Source organism: Silene latifolia, chromosome 5, assembly GCF_048544455.1.
Source record: "Silene latifolia isolate original U9 population chromosome 5, ASM4854445v1, whole genome shotgun sequence".
NCBI classification, from domain to species: Eukaryota; Viridiplantae; Streptophyta; class Magnoliopsida; order Caryophyllales; family Caryophyllaceae; genus Silene; species Silene latifolia.
The window spans coordinates 8449727-8467949 of NC_133530.1; the positions used below are offsets into that span (position 1 = coordinate 8449727).

General features: G+C 38.5%; 1 protein-coding gene and 1 long non-coding RNA gene across 2 annotated transcripts in view; one reads left to right on the plus strand and one right to left on the minus strand.

The window, feature by feature from the left end:
- The window catches only part of LOC141656631 (cytokinin hydroxylase), a 63757-nt gene that overhangs the window by 35584 nt on the left and 9950 nt on the right, over positions 1-18223 (minus strand). The gene's annotated exons all lie outside the window — the stretch shown is intronic.
- LOC141655869 (uncharacterized) lies at positions 14412-15186 on the plus strand. The gene is made up of 2 exons (XR_012548209.1): positions 14412-14607; positions 14928-15186. It is a non-coding gene; the product is annotated as an uncharacterized LOC141655869 (long non-coding RNA).

Here is an 18223-nt window from a genome sequence, read left to right on the forward strand (position 1 = left end):
CAGTTTGAGCTAGCATAGCACCCATGGCAGTTTCAGTTACTGTGAGATATAAACCAAGAGGTTGATCTCGTTGTGGTGGCATGAGCACTGGTGGTTTAGCCAATATCTCCTTGATTCGATCGAATGCCTTTTGATAATCGTCGTCCCACATGGTGTGGTCTGTTTTCTTGAGCTTCTTGAAGATAGGCTCGCAAATCATCGTAAGTTTCGATATGAATCGACTTATGTATTGCACTTTTCCCAGGAATCCTCTGACTTCTTTTTCTGTTTGAGGTTGTGGCATTTCAATCAGAGCTTTGATTTTGGAAGGATCTATTTCTATGCCTCGTTGGCTAACGACGTACCCTAGGAGTTTGCCAGATGTCACCCCGAATGTGCACTTTTGAGGGTTGAGTCTCATATTGTACTTCCGTAGCCTTGCGAAGAACTTGCGAAGGTTCGCAATATGTCCCTCTCTTTCCTTGGATTTGACAATCATGTCGTCTACATATACCTCGACTTCCTTGTGCATCATGTCATGTAGAAGTGTAGTCGCGGTGCGTTGGTATGTAGCTCCGGCGTTGATCAATCCGAACGGCATTACTGTATAGCAATAGGTTCCCCATTGGGTGACGAACGCGGTCTTATGCATGTCTTCCATGGCCATTTTGATTTGGTTGTAACCCGCGTATCCATCCATGAAGGATAGTAATGCATGGTCTGCAGTATTGTCTACCAATATGTCGATGTGAGGTAGAGGGAAGTCGTCTTTTGGGCTTGCTTTGTTCAAATCCCTAAAGTCAACACAAACTCGGATTCTCCCATCCTTTTTGGGCACGGGTACTATGTTAGCTACCCAGTCAGAATACTCGGAAACTTTGATGAACCCGGCTTTGAATTGTTTGTCAACTTCTTCCTTAATCTTTAGAGCCCACTCTGTTCTCATTCGTCGAAGCTTCATTTCACGGGTTTGAAACCTGGCTTAATCGGAATCCTATGTTCGGCGATATCCCCTGTCGATCCTCGGCATGTCTTTGTAGGACCAAGCGAAAACGTCTTTGAATTCATTTAGGAGGTCTATGAAATCGGTTCTTTCGGTTGAGCTCAAGGTAGTCCCTATCCTAAGTTCTTTGGGTTCTAGTTCAGTTCCAACATTGATGGGTTCGGTGTCCTCAATTACAGGTCCCCCTTCCCCTTCCTGTAGTATTTCTTTGGCTACGTAGGGAGGTATTTCGGTCAAGCCTGGGTCTTGGTCATCCTCAGTATCATCATAAAAGTAATTGCACTCAAGATAACGCAAAGAGTAAGCGTAACCCGATTTATTCATATTAAGATTTGAGTAAAGTTGAAACAAAGAAGCCAACTGATCCAAGGATAGTGGCGGCAAAGGGACAAGAATTGGGGCATTTCCGAACTACCGTGACTACTCGAAAATAAGCTAGGAGAAACGAGGGGAGTGGGGATGACGACAGGAGTAGACTCTCTAATGACTTCTCTAGACTCTGACTCTGACTCCGACTCCGACTCTGATTCGAATTCGTCGTCTTCTGGTTCTTCTTTGAACATCTCTCCTTCTCCAGTGGTGAGCTTGAAGAGTCTTCCTTGACTGTTGGTCCATTTGATTGATTTTCTCCACCCTTTCACGCTTGGTGTCGATTTCGTGATCAAAGCGGTGGGGTTGAAGCGATCGTCTTGAAGTATCGTAGTAATGATCTCATCTTGCGCGGCCCTAACAAATCGGTCCTCTCCAAACAGGAGGCTAACAGCTTGTTCGTCTAAGCAAGGTGCTTGACGGGTTTTGACGGTAGGAACCGTTTCGGAGGGATGAAGTAGCAATCGTGAAAGATCTCGATTCCGGCTAACTTCTTCTCGAGGTAATGCCAAGGTTCGGGAAATCCATGAAAGAGTTCCGAACTTCCTTCTTGAACGAAGTATCCATTGAGGGTAGGAAGATATGGCCTCATTTGGACTCCTACATACTTGCGGTTTTGGACTTGGGCGAGCATTTCGAGAACTTCTTTCGTTGTGGGTTTGTACCCTAGTCCAAGTGGTATTCTCGATGAGTTGCCTTTCTTGTATGGCGCGAAGGTGTTTTTCCGAACTGGGTTCAAAGGCATTCCAGGGAAGTATCCCTGGTTTTTGAGAATGTGGTTAACCACCAAGTTGGAGTAGGGATTATAGTATAAGGGTGCCAACTCATTTTCTATGACATTTACACTTTGGAAGCCCCCAAGTTCGTATATGGGATCCGCAAGGACTTGATTATTTGATTGCTTCTCGATTATGGCCTTAATGGGTGACGAAGTGATTGTCACAACTTTGCCATTTAGTGGGATCTTGATCTTTTGATGAAGGGTGGATGTTACTGCTTTAGAAGCATGAATCCAAGGCCTTCCAGTAAGTATGTTAAATGAAGCTTCGATATCCACTATTTGGAAGTTAACCTTTCGTTCGATTGGTCCCGTTGCTATGGTTAGGTTAGCAAGTCCTACCACTTTTCGTCGTGTACCGTCATATGCACGTACACCTTGATTTGTAGGAGTCCAGTCCGACTCTCTCATGCCTAGTTTGTGTGCCGTTTTGAGGGGTATGACGTTGACCGCGGAGCCATCATCTACCAAGGTCATTGGCACATTCTTCTTTAGACAGATGACGGTGATGTATAGAGCAAGGTTGTGACTGGCGCCAAAAGGTGGCAAGTCTTCATCCGAGAAAGTAACAGGGTTACTTAGTTTCGGGGATTCTTGGAAGACCAAGTTGACTACATCTTCAGGAGTAGAGTTGTGTGCCACATTCAATTTGGCCAAAGCTTGTAGTAAAGCTTGGCGGTGTGGAAATGAGCTTGCCACTAGTTGCCAGACCGAAAGATCAGCCTTGGTTTTTTGTAATTGCTTGAGCAAATGATCAGTGGGGTCATCTTCGTTGTCATTTGGTGTGATGACATTGGTGGGACCGTTTTGAGTAGTGCTTTGGTATGGACGACCCGAGCGAGTTAGGTGATCCACATCTTGGTCTTCGCCATTTTGGACTATTTCTTTGACTAAAGAGTTTTCAATGAGATATTCGTCTTCATCGTCATCGGCCCAAACTCCATTGATCGCGGCTAGTTCCCTCATCCTCATGATGTCACTTTCTAGTTGTATGATTTGATCGACTAGTTTATCGACCGTGGTGATGACTTCTTGCATAGTAGCATTTTGAGAGAAGATCAATGGTACGCGTTCTTTAGGTGTTGCATTGGGATCGCGCAAGATCATTACCATGCTTTCTAATTCCCACACTTGTCTATCTACACTCCTTGCCCAGGCGATGAAGTCGGAAATGGTAGGGGAGATGGTAGAGTAGAGTCTTTCTTTCTCAATTGCATGGATTTCATCCTCGGCGGGAGAAATGAGATGTGAGCAATCTAAGGTAGATTCATCACTTGTAATCACTAGAACTCCAAGAGGATTCTGAGTGTTATTAGGCTTACCTCCTGGTGGAATTGGAAGTCGGCCATCTTCGATCATATCTTGAAGCACGTGTTTCAACTTGTAACATTTTTCGGTGTCGTGCCCCTTACCCCTATGGTATTCACGGAGGAATTTTCGTCCCCAGAATTTGGACTTCCTTTCGGGCTCGGGAGTAGGTCCAATGGGTTGGAGTTTGCCTTGCTTCACTAGCCTTTTTAGAGCATTGGAGTATGTATCCCCAAGGTTTGTGAACTTCCTTGGTGGGCTAGTTTTCTTGGATGGTTCGAGAAGGTTAACTTCGTCGGTCTTGCTAGTAGAGCCGTATGAACGACTTGTGGACCCTTGATATCCTCGACCTACCGTTTTGGACAAGAGTCCTTTGCGGATGTCATCTTCAATTCGCGTCCCTAACACGGTTAAGTCTTTGAAAGTCTTGATGTTTTGATATCTCAAATGGTTGGCATATATGGGCTTGAGATTGTCCACGAACTTCTCCACAAGAGTGGCCTCATCCGGGCGTTCTACTAGTTGAGTACTAGTCTTCCTCCACCTACTTAGAAAGTCGGTGAATCCTTCTTTGTCATTCTGGGTAAGAACCTCTAGAGTGCGCATATTGACTTGGATCTCGGCATTATCCGCGTATTGTTTTGAGAATTCGATCGCGGCGTCCTCCCAAGTAGCGACCTTTTTGTGATCTAAAGTGTAGAACCATTGCTTTGGGATGGTGTCGAGAGATGAAGGAAAGATCCTTAAGAACATCTCGGGTTTGATGCCTTTGATAGACATGTAATCCTTGAAGGCACGGATATGGTTCAAAGGGTTCTCATGTCCCTTGAACTTAGGGATATCCGTCATGCTAAAGTTAGTGGGCAATTTGGAATTGACGGCTTCATACTTACGATTGTTCTCCCGTAAATGTCATCTCCTTTAAGGTACATCAATTGCTCCTCTAGGTATTGGAGCCTTTTCTCAGCTGCGGTCGTCCCCATGAGAGGATTCTCATCCTTAGACTCGTCATCGGAAAATTGTAGTACTTCACCTTTAATGGGAGGCAACCTTCCCTCTACGTCAAAGATACGGCCTTCGATGAGCTCGAGGCGGTCATAGGTTTGGTTTTGGGTAACTTGCATTTGGGCTAGCGCGGCTAGGATTCGATCATTACTTTCTTGAATTTGCTGGAGGTTCGTATCATCACTTGACCTAGGCATCTTGAAAACTGAGTAAGAGATCGGCGACGAATCAAAACACAATCGACCATTCTATCACACTTGCTAAAAGAGGAAAAGTTTTGACTCGTGAAGTGGGTGTGTGCCACTTGTGTTGAGTGAGTTTTGAAGAAAGACAAGGTCTTTGAAAATGTGTGTCCTAGCCAACTGTAGTGTAGTTGTAGGAGTGGACTCGAAGTGAGGTTTTGAAATGGGCTTGTGGCCGGAATTTTGACACGACAAACGGACAGAGTTTTGACCGGATTTTGCGCTAATTGAAGGCCTTTATTTTCGAAATTCTTGATTTGAAATTGGGTTTTGATTTTTGAAAATTTGTCATAGTTTTGTTTAGAAATGGTGATCATGTAGAGTTTTACACATTTATACAAGCATTATAACGGGATGCTGAGTGCTTTTAGAAGGGTTTTGGTTTAAAGGGTGGGTTGCCATACCGAACCATCAAACCCGAAGTCGGTGGAGAGGCTCGTGCCAAACAAGAGTAAGGCCGATTCCTAGTCCATTTCCTCAAGTAGTGAAGGCCCTTGATACAAACAAGAGTAAGCATCATGGTATGGATGACGTCAACCGCTATCCATCCTTAGGCCCAAATAAGAATTAGGACCGTTTAGACGGGACGATTGGTCGAATAGGTTGGGTTGGGCCTAGGAAGGCCGAATTAAACGGTCTAGGAAGACCGAGTTATGAAAACCGACAATTGTCTTGCACAAACTTATTCCCTAACCTTGTTCAAGTTTCACCCTAGCTACACGTGAGTGTATAATCCCAGTGAGTCGCCAAACCGTGGGACGGGCCGCCCACGGGGCGCTTGGGAGTGAAGGGGCTCGAAAACAAGCGTTTGCATTTTGTATGGAGTCGCCACCAATTTTTATGGGAAATTGGAACCGTTCGAATACCTCGTGTCATGTCAAGACACAAAGTAGTGACATGAACACTAAGCAATCGTTACCCTTAGCATTCTATGTCTAGAATGACTCTCGCGGATGCCAATGAACACGGGTGCTCACGGAGATCTGGAGTAAGGGGTGAGGGTACGTATTAGGAAGCTCTTTTGATCGAACACCTAATCCCGCCCGCCTCGATAGCGGCCTCTACTAATGATTAGGGAAGTTATTCGTACTTGATATATCGTCGGCTATATGCATGCAATGCAACATCCAATAGATTAATCCTAACATGTGAAATTAGCTAAGTCGGTGAACAACTAATTAGGCAAACAATTAGGGTCGAAGTAGGATTTAATGTTCAATTACATGTGGAAGCATACAAAACAATAAAATAAATAAAATAAATTACAATAATGGAAATTACATTAATTACATTGGATTAGGCGGTTTATGTCGAAAATACCTTTAAAACGGATAATTTGATAAAAAAGGAATAAAAGAATAAGACACGACAGATCAGAAGGTGATAATACAGATACTAGTTGATTAATACGTAGCTCATTAATCTAGGTCAAGGCAGAAAAGGAGTTCAGGGACGAAGTCGTCCCGGAAACAGCGAAGAGACATCTTTGCGCCCTTTGGAAGAGGCGCAGCAGACGCTGCGTCTGTTCCAAGGACGAACTCTGGCTGTGAAGCCAAAACTGCAATTGTTAACATTAATTGGTGAATTTAATGGATTGATTTAGATTATGTACTCGGATGAAAGTGATTTACAGATTATTTACATATGATTGAGGTCATAAAACAGTAAAACATGATTAAGACGGAAATAAGACGGATTAATTATGTGAAGGGTCGATGTTAATGAATGATTAATTAAACTAACTAACTAAACGAATTAGACTAAACATGATGAATTGACGACGGATTAATGACTAAACAGGTGAAAATATGTCAACAATGAATCCCAGAAACCCAACATGAACGAATTGAATCCCTAAAACTCGAATTGAATTTAATGACGAAAACCCGCAAATATTGATTATTTGGGATTTAAGTCGGATTAGATGAATTAAACATGTGAATGAATGATGAAATATATGATGCAATATACATGCTAATTATTATGATTTTATGACGGAGAATTAACAGACGAACAAACAAAACAAATAAATTTGATACGAATTGCAGAGGACGGAGGAAGAAGAAAAGAAGCAGAAGCTCGCGCAGCCTCACAAAGAGGCGCGGCAGGTGCTGTGCTCCTTTGAAGAGGCGCAGCAGTTGCTGCGTCTTTTCTCGACTGTCTGTCTACTGGAAATCCGCAAAACAGGTTTTAAAGACGGTTTTAGAAATCGGTTTTAATGAGATACTTTCGACATAAACCTTACAATTGTTATACAGTAATTAAATGCAATAAATAAAAGGAATTATACACCCTCAGACTTACATGTTGACGGAACGAGAAGAACTAAGAAGATCGATTAGTGAATGCTCGACGCGAATGCAAGGAAAGAGTGCCCTCGTAAGAGGAAAACGATTGATTAAATTAATTAGATTGATTGAGTGTAGTGGTCAAATTGGTCGGTCATGCAACGGAGAGGCTGGTACCCGGAAAGATCCGAGCTTACGTGGTCGGAAGTCCAAGCACGTAGGCGCCAATTAGTAAGAACGAAGTCTAGAATGCAAAGGGAGAAGAGAAGGGCGGACACTCGCGTGAGAAATATGAGGAGCGAAGGCTCCTATTTATACTAATCACGTGAAGGATTTAGGGTTTCGGAGACTCTTTGGAAGTGAATCTCGGAAAGATATGAAAAAGATACGTGAAACATGCAGAGAAGGTCCTGGGAAGAGGCGCAGCAGCCACTGCGTCTCTTGGAAGAGGCGCAGCACCTGCTGCGTCTATTCCCAGGAGGTTTCCTCCTGCTGAAGAAAGATTCCCGCGTTTGAGTTATGGTAGGACGGAAATAATCCGATCTTCCTTAATATTTAATATGAATATTACGGGATATTATTTGCCAAAAGATAAAATTTGATGAACATGGAATAGAAATATCCGGAACTTTCCAGAACATTCCGACTCGGGATTTAACAGCTATCAGAAAATGGAGACGGTTTTTGACCCGGACTCCGAATGTACTCTAACTACTGCCAAAACGACCGTATCGGCATGTAGATGACAACTAAGAGGTTGACATTTATATTTGAGCAATCACTTGACGATAATCTTACGAACTGTCACTAATCGTTCCGCGAATCAAACATGCGGCCCAATCATCACCGGGTGGTTTGCGAGGGGTGCAGAAACGAGGTGTCTACATATTTGTATTGTTGATTTCAGTTGCTATTGTCTTATCTTATCTCAGTACTGACCTTGTTTGGTTGTTTGTTTGTTATGTGTCTGCCGTGATCCCTTATGGTGAGCAGTCGGTCTTAGCAGGTGTTGATGTTGGTGATAGCTGAAGTCCGGGCAGGGATGAGTCTTCACGAGATTCGGTAGTCATAGCAAGTAGTATCTGAGTTGTATCTTTCATATAGTTTGTTGGATTAAATCACTTGTAATACAATATTATAGTTCTTTTATTGACGTCTGATTATTACTGTCCTCGGGCAACCGAGATGGTAACGCCCTTATATCCTAAGGAAGGCCTAGTTAAGGCTCCTCTGAATATGGGGGTGTTACATTTACATTGTAGAATTTTTATCAATTTTTTTTTATATAAATTAAATTCAAATCACCGTAATTGTTATATACTCCCTCTGTTTTTTTATATATGACTTTCTCATATTTCGAGACACTCCTTTCTCTCTTCGATATCTCTTAAAATATAAGACTAAATATTATGATATGTATACTCATATGAAAGAGTTTTTTGTAATGAATTTAATGGTACCGTTTTAATATTTTTTGAACAAATAAATGTTAAAGTCAAAGGCTTACCTCGTAAATGAAAAACGTCATATATAAAGAAATAGAGGGAGTATAATTTTATAATACATTTATTAAATTTTAATTAATACTCCCTCTATTTTTTTATATATGACTTTCTCACATTTCGAGACACTCCCTTCTCTCTTCAATATCTCTTAAAATATAAGACTAAATATTATGATAAGTATACTCATATGAAAGAGTTTTTCATAAGGAATTTAATGGTACCATTTTTATATTTTTTGAACAAATATATTTTTGTAAATATTAAAGTCAAAGGCTTACCTCGTAAATGCAAAACGTCATATATAAAAAAATGGAGGGAGTATTTTGCTGAGATTTATGTAGCATTTATCTTATCTATATAAATACAGAAACATTTCAAGCAATTTGGTGCGTCCACGTCATCACTAAATGGTTTCTCTTTTTTTATTTTTTATTTCCAAAAAACTGTAATGGTGGGCCCTTTTTACGTACAACTGAATTAATTTCAGTGTGCTTTACCGTGTTTATACACTGATTTGTTAATATGTTGATTAATATATTTTCAATTTACATATTTACATTTTTCGTAATAAAAAGGAAATAATAACAAAACTGTGAAAATTGTTCTTCATGAATATTAATTATTTAAATCCCAAAAAATAATGAGCACCGTCTATATTACTCATATAATATAGAAAATAAAATGAAGAACAATTTTAACAACAACAACAAAAAAGCAAAAAATTCCTTAAAAACGCATAAAAAAATGTTGTATTTAATTAATAGCAGGATATTAAAAACAACATTTATTTATAAAGAAAATTAAGAAAATGCTAACAATGAAATATTAATAATAGTTAAAACTCTAATTAATTATTATATCAATGTTCTTAAAAACATACCCGTGCAATTTTGCACGGGATGAAAACTAGTTATGTTTATATTTAATGTTCAGCTGTACTTAATGCTTGTATTTAAAGCTGGGTTGACACGTGGCGCATCCACAGCGTTCAACCCAGTTTTATATATCCTCGATTTATAATATAATAGCATATGGGATAAGGGCATAATGTCTAATTGGGATGTTATTTGACCCTTTTCAATCTTAAAACGGGGTTTTAAGAGAGACCAACAGATTATTTTTAGATGACTAGATTTATTATTTAGGGAACTAGGTCAACGTATCGCTAACGGAAGGCGATAGGGCGCCACCGAATGACACCGAATCTCGGCGCCACCATAATTTAAGAAAAAGAAAAAGAAAAAAAATACAAAGTTAGTTTTCGATTTTGCGCCAACATTTTAAGGGTAGATATGTAATTTTATATTTATTCAATTAACTAAATTAAATTTATCAATAATAGTTTACATCAAAACAATTTTACATCTTATTTAGTCAAATTATTAATCAGAATGTTGTACATTACTCATTTTGAGATCGATAAAATAGTTTATGAATTCTAAGTTAATTAGTGACTATCAATGTGACAATATATGTTTCGAGAATTTGGTACTGAAAATTTTTGTAGGAGATAGACAAGTAAAGGTAGATTGGCCAAATTAAAGCTTGTCCTTAACAAATCAATTTATCCAAATTTTTGCAGGTCTGACTGCTTCATGTTTACCATCTCTGTAGAGATCAAATCAGTCAAAGTCCAATGCAAAGAAAACGTGTGAAAAAGAAGAGGGATGCAGTAGACTAAAATGTAGAGTATGCTAAATGGTACTATAAAGTAGTTCTTGCTATTGTATATTGGTTACTAGTTTGAATGCCCGTGCGTTGCAACAGGGTAATTAGCTTATTTATAATGCAAAAAAAAAATGTTATAAGCGTTTAATGTTTACATTATATGTCTAATAATTTGTTTACATATTATTAAAATATCTCTTTCAAAAAAAATAAAAGATTAATATATACGTGGGTTAACTCTTATTTATAATCATATAATCACTCAACCTTATACTAATTTTTCGACGTGGGACAATTCTACTATTAATAAGTAATATATTCACAAAAATTGGATTTTTTTTTCTGATGTGGGACAATTCTAATATTTATACGTAATATATATTAATCAAACCTGCATTATTTTTCAATGTGGGACAAATAACATACTCAGAATGACACCATCTTTTTTGCACTTAGTTCGACATCCAACCAGATCTCGAATACTGAATACAGACAATTGCTACTCATTATATCTAATAGTTATATTTAAATTTAATAATATGATCAAGTACTCTCTATTAATATTTGTACGTTGTTTTTCTTCAAAAAAAAATTTAACATAATTGAGATACGTAAATTTCCCGTGGTACCCCTTAATTTTGTTAGATTTTCCATGTTACCCCTACTTTTAAAAATCTACCTATGGTACCCTTGAGGTTCCATTTTTTTGCCCATGGTACCCCCTAATGTAAAGGCTCTTAAATGAACGTTAAATTTGATGGCGTATATCTCTCTTTTAAATGCAAATTTAATTAACTATATCATTATAATATTAGAAATTTCTCATGGTAACCTTGAACTTTGATAGATTACACATGCTACCATGGACGTTTGTTTTCTATTTTTTTTATCATAATTAAAATATGTGCAAATGATAAGAACATATACTTTAATGATAGAATATTTTTTTAACACAATTCTAATTATATTATTTAAACATAGTATATTTACCACACCTACATTATTTTCAATATGGGACATTTAAAATCCATAGGTAGAAAATATAATGATATAAACTTTTAAGAGCCCTCCAAGACAATACTTAAGCGACTCAGAAGATTTTGGGTTGATACCTAAGTTTCAAGGATGCTCATAGAATCACCCACCTTATGCTATATTTCGATGTGGGAAAATTCTATTTTTTATATGTAGTATATTTATCACACCTATATTATTTTTCAATGTGGGAGATATAACATACTATGAAATACATCATCTTTAATATGTGCAAATTATATGAAATCTATATATACTCTAATGATAGCATTTCTTACCATGAATCTAATAATATTATTTTCATAATTTTTTTACCGACATTATTTTGTCAAATGAAATTTAAAAGTTTTTATATAAAAATTAAAAACATCACTTGAATATAAAATAAGAAATACATAGTATATATTATAATAACTAAAAGATTTCCCAAACATTAACTTAGGTTAGAAATCATTATTGTAGAGACAGTAATACAAACTCTTTTAAGAGTTATCTCTGACAATACTTAAGGGAATAAAAAGATTTTGGGTTATGACTTCTATTTATAATCATAAGATCACCATGCCTTATGGTAATCTTCCGATGTGGGACAATTCTAATATTTTTATACATAGTATATTCACCACACTTACGTTACTTTTCAATGTAGGACAAATAACAGACTAAGTACACCATTTTTTTTTGCACCTACTTTGACATCAACCCGATTTAATAATGAGAAAATACAATACAATACGATACAATATACACTCTAATGATAACTTTTTTTTGTCACAATCTAATTATATAATATTCATACGATACTTTTTTTTTTTCAAATGAAATATAAAGTTTTTATATCAAAATTATAAACATCACTTTAATATAATATAGAAAATGTATATATATAGGACATTTCTATTATTTATACATAATATATTCACAACACCTACCTAAGTTTCAAGGATGCCTCATATTTATATTTATAGAATCACCCTACCGTAAACTATTATTTCAATGTGAGATACATAATTTAATTATTTAGACGTATTATGTTCATAATGCCTACATTATTTTTCAATAAGAAAGATATAACATACCAAGAAATATATGTCTCTTCTTAAAAAACCACTATTGACGTATTATGTTCATAATGCCTACATTATTTTTCAATGTGAAAGATATAACATACCAAAAAATATATGTCTCTTCTTATAAAACCACTATTGTATACATATTATTTTTCTTTGAAGGTAAAACCACTTAGTCTCGATCATTAGATATGGATCTCTACATCGTAGATATAACAACTCATTAACGCTCTATTACTGCATTCAGAAGATATAGTTCCCAACGATTTCCACTTTATTTTTTATACCATATCGTAGATAATGATAGAAAATCTTAAGAGCTCTTTAAAACAATATTTATGAGACTCAAAAAGTTTTGGGTGGATACATAAGTTCCAAATATGCATCCTATTTATAATCATAGGATCACATCACCTTATACTAATCTTTCGATGTGGGACAATTCTACTATTTATATTTAGTATATTCACCACACCTACTTATTTTCCAATGTGGGAGGAAACATACTAAAAAGTACACAATTTTACGTATTAAGAAGTACACCATCTTTAATATGTGCAAATAATATGAAATTTATACTCTAATGATAGCATTTTTTAACACAAAGCTAATTATATTATTTTCATAATTTTTTTAACGATATTTTTTTGCCAAATGAAATGTAAAAGTTTGATATAAAAATTGGAAATATCACTTGAATATAATTTAGGAAATATACATATTATAATAATTAAAAGATTTTCCACTTTATTTTTTACATCAAAAATTATACTTTCCTAAATTTATTTTTGATGATGTGGACGCTCTCAGATCGCTCGAAAAAACTCTCTTTTATATATATATATATAGATTAACCAAAAAGTAGTTACAAGCTAGAAAGTAGTTGTATATGTACTGCTATGCTTGCAGTTTGTTTCTCTATCACAAAAATAACAAACATTACATTTAACTCTTGCACAATCAATGGCTCAACATGAAAGTCTTCTACTCCTGACATTTGTAATTACTCAACATGGTATCAGAGCTCTCAGGATTGAGGAGACTGATAACCAATCTTGTTGAGCATTTACTGCAGACAAACTTAGCCTATATAAGCAGAGCTTGCAAGTAAGGAGAACATACACCACTCTTCTTCCTTCTTTCTCTCTTCAACAAATTAACTACCTTTCACTCAAAGAATGACAAATACTGATAATACTGTCATACCAACTTCGACTGGTACTCGGGTACCCACTGCCAATGCTATCCTTAAATCCTCTGACCCATTGTACTTGCATCCAGCTGAGAGTTCTCACCCCATTGTGGTGGACACTAAGCTCTCTGGAGTTGACAATTACTATGAATGGAAGCGTCAGATGGAGATTGAGATCAGCATCAAGAGAAAACTGGGAATGTTGACAGGAGTGGTGAAGAAACCCACAAATGATCCATTGAGAGAAGCAACTTGGACCACCTGCAACAGTCAGCTCATAGCATGGATGCTACACAATATGGAGCCCCAGATCAAGAGATCTGTAATGTACTCCAACACAAAGAAAAGAGATCCGGGATTATCTCCGAGGCGGTTCTCGTGAGCAATGGTGCTCGCAAATTCAGACTCAACAAAGAGCTATATGACTTGGAACAAGGGGACAAGAGCATCTGTGAATATTTCACAGAACTGAGAATATTGTGGCAAAATGTTGAGCTCATGAGTGACTGGCCTCCAATCACACAAATGACAGCTGAGATTAATGCTTGGTTAGAGGCTCATCTCAAGGAGCAAGATGAAAGAAAGCTTTTTCAATTCTTCAATGGGCTCAATCCATCATACTCTACTCTAAGAAGCAATATCCTGATGATGTCTCCTCTCCCAAGTGTAGAGGAAGCTGCTGCCATCCTGCAACAGGAAGAATCACAGAGAAAGAATTACAAGGGCTCTGTGAAAATAGAAGCTGATAATTCTGCATTTTATGCTAATCAAAGGAATGAAGAAAATGTGCCTTTCTGCAGCAAGTGCAAAAAGAAAGGACACGCATTGAGCAGCTAGTGGAGGATTGTAGGGTATCCTGTTGGACATCCCATGCACCAACACTTCCCAGCACCACAGAACCCTGACAAATCCAGGGAAGGGAGCAACTCAGGAGCTGTGTCAAAAGGATACAGATCTGGAATGCAGAGGGGTAAGTTCCAACGCCACCCAAACAAGGGAAGGATGACTGCTCATGCTACAAATACTGGAGGAAATGAGGACACGGCTGATGTGTCAGGTGCCATCACCATGACAACAGCTCAATTTGAGCAATTGATGAGTAATCAGAAGGCAAAGGGCATGGCTTATCCTAAAACTGAGGATGAAATGGAAGCTAACTTTGCAGGTAAGACACTCTTCACTTCAAGCGGTTCAAACACAAAATCTCTTAACTGGATAATAGACTCAGGAGCCTCAGATCATATGATTTCTGATCTAGGACTCCTGCAAAACTGCAAAGAATTAACTTCTAAACCAAAGATCAACCTACCAAATGGCATTAGTTCAGTGGTTTCTCATTGTGGTATTTACCAATTGGACAATGGCATGATACTAACCAAAGTCCTTTATGTTCCAACCTTCAAACACAATCTCTTGTCAGTACAAAAACTTATTAAAGATGAAAAATGCACTGTGACATTTTATGAGCATATGTGTGTCATACAGGACTCTCATACCAGGAGGATTAGAGCGTTTGGCAGGGAAGAAAGGGGCATCTACTACCTATTGAATAATAATAGCAATGTTTTATCTAGTGCAAGGATTAAAACTGTGTCTACACCTTGCAAGTTTAAGTCTAATTTTGTTGGCAGTAAAGATTTGAAAGAATCAGAGTGTACCATTTTGAAGTCTTGTAATACCTCTGATAGTCAATGTAATGCACTGCTCAATTTTAATGAAAACAATGGAAGTGTTTGGCATCTAAGGTTAGGTCATGCCAGCCTAAGCAAATTAAAACACATTCCTTGTATCACATCCACTGAACTTGCACTCAACTCCAAACCTTGCATTACCTGCTCAATGGCCAAACAAACTAAGCTTCCTTTTCCTGTGAGACTGACCAGATCCCCTGGCATCTTTGATCTTGTCCATGTGGATGTCTGGGGGCCCTACAGAAAAGAAACCAGAAACAAACATAAGTATTTCCTGACATTAGTTGATGACCACTCACGTGCAACCTGGGTGTACCTCATGAAACATAAATCTGAAGTGTCTACATTGTTTGTTCAGTTTTATGCATTTATCAAAACCCAATTTGGAAAACTTATAAAAGTATTCAGGTCTGACAATGCCCTTGAATTCACTGAGGGAGACAGCAAAAAATTCCTTCTCTCCACTGGTATCTGGCAGCAAACCAGTTGTGTGGATAGACCACAACAGAATGGAGTGGTGGAAAGGAAGCACAGACATTTACTTGAAATAAGTAGAGCTATCAGGTTCAACTCAGGTCTGCCTCTCTCTTTCTGGGGGGATTGTGTTCTCACAGCAGCCTACCTCATCAATAGGTTGCCTTCAAAAATTCTCAACAATCTAACTCCATATGAGGTGCTGCTCAACAAACCTCCTCAATATGACAGGCTCAAAGTATTTGGGTGTCTTGCTATGGTGTACAACCCTAGTAGGGATAAGGATAAGTTTCAACCACGGGGAGTTCCTTGCATATTCATAGGATATCCCTTGTCACAAAAAGGTTACAAAGTCTATGACATAATCAAGACGACAGTCTTCGTCTCTAGAGATGTGAAGTTTTTTGAGTCTGTATTTCCCTACAAGATTCCAAATTTTGGACAACACCTCTCAACCTTACTACCAGAACAGGTAGTTCTACCAGGTCAGTCAGGCCATCCATGCCAGGTACTATATGAGGAAGAAACAACCACAACATCTCATCCACCTCTCCTATCTGAGTCACAGGACTCTGCTCATGTGCTTGATGTCACCACTGCTCTCTCAAGCCCTTCAGGTGCACCAGACGCCACCAGTAGGCCTCAGAGGACCAAGAGAGCCCCTGAATGGACCAAGGATTATGAGGTTCATAATCCTGTTATGGCACCAGCCACTATTGCCAATGTGGCCCAACTGCACATTGTCAAATCCTTTGCAGGAAATGCCACAATTGATATCTCTTCTCCTGATCCCACTCATTTCCATGAAGCTGTTCAAGAACAGAAATGGATTGATGCCATGAACTCAGAATTACAAGCCCTGGCTACCAATCACACCTGGGTCCTCACTGATCTACCCAAGGGCAGGAAAGCCATTGGCTGTAAGTGGGTTTATAAGACCAAATATAATCCTGATGGCTCCATAGAAAAACACAAGGCACGGCTGGTCATTCAAGGTTTTAGACAGAGGTATGGTTTAGATTATGAGGAAACCTTTGCCCCTGTAGCTAAAATGTCTACAGTCCGAGCACTCCTTGCTGTGATCTCAATGAAGGACTGGACAACTTGCCAGATGGACGTGGCTAATGCTTTTTTACATGGGGATCTTGAGGAAGAAGTGTACATGAAGCTTCCCCCTGGGTATTGTGATGGTGTTATATCCCTTGAGGGACAGGGGGAGTGTGATCCTCAAACAGCAGGCAAAGTTTGCAAATTACTCAAGTCCCTTTATGGACTCAAACAGGCTCCTAGGCAATGGTTTTCCAAGCTCTCCCAGGTCTTGCTGCAATGCAATTTCAGGCAGTCCCATGCAGATCACTCCCTTTTTATAAGACAACATCATGGCCACACCACGTTGTCCTTGTGTATGTGGATGACATGGTCATTGCGGGGATGATCCATCCGCTATTCAGCACTTAAAGATCAATCGAACTCATCCTTTCACATGAAAGATCTAGGAGAACTAAAATACTTCCTAGGGCTCGAGGTTGAAAGAAGCACAAGAGACATCTTTCTCTCTCGGAGAAAGTATACCATGGATTTCTTTGAAAACATTTAATGTAGACATTCCAAGTCCCTAAAGCTACCTAGTTAATCTCGTTCTTAAATTAGAACTGGCAAAGGAACTCCTTTACCACAACCCGAGGCATACGAGGACGGTTGGTGGGAAAGCTCATCTACTTAACTATCACTGGACGGATATTGCCTTCTCGGTCAATTATCGAGTCAATTTTCGCAGGCACCTACCTCGATCATATGCGGCGCAAAGACGCAGAGTCTTGAAATATATGAGGTCCGCTCCGGGACGGGGTGTACTTTTTGCAGTTCAGAAGCTAAGCTAACGACCTTGTGATTCCCGACGGGCTTCTTGTGCCTTCAGTCGCAAGTCCACTACAGGTTTTTGCATCCTTCTGGGTCAATCCCCCATATCATGGAAATCCAAGAAGCAATCTGTCGTCTCAAGATCTTGGTGAATTAAGAATACGGGCCATGGCCATGACTACTTGTGAAGTCACCTGGTTGTTTCAAACTTCTTCAGGATTTGGGACTACAACACCTTGGTCTGCTCAGCTCAAATGTGATAACCAGCAAAGCACTAGCCATTCTTTTGTTAATCCCGTCTATCATGAGCGCACTAAACACATTGAAGTAGATTGTCACTTCATTTGTGAAAAGATACAGCAAGGACTTCTTACCACCTCCTATGTCAATACCAAGGAACAGGTGGCTGACATCTTTACCAAGTCATGTCCCGTGTCTCAACATGAGTACCTATTGTCCAAGATGGGAGTTTCCCCAAGTCTCCACTCTCATCTTGAGGGGGAGTGTAGAGATCAAATCAGTCAAAGTCCAATGCAAAGAAAGCGTGTGAAAAAGAAGAGGGATGCAGTAGACTAAAATGTAGAGTATGCTAAATGGTACTATAAAGTAGTTCTTGCTATTGTATATTGGTTATTAACCAAAAAGTAGTTACAAGCTAGAAAGTAGTTGTATATGTACTGCTATGCTTGCAGTTTGTTTCTCTATCACAAAAATAACAAACATTACATTTAACTCTTGCACAATCAATGGCTCAAC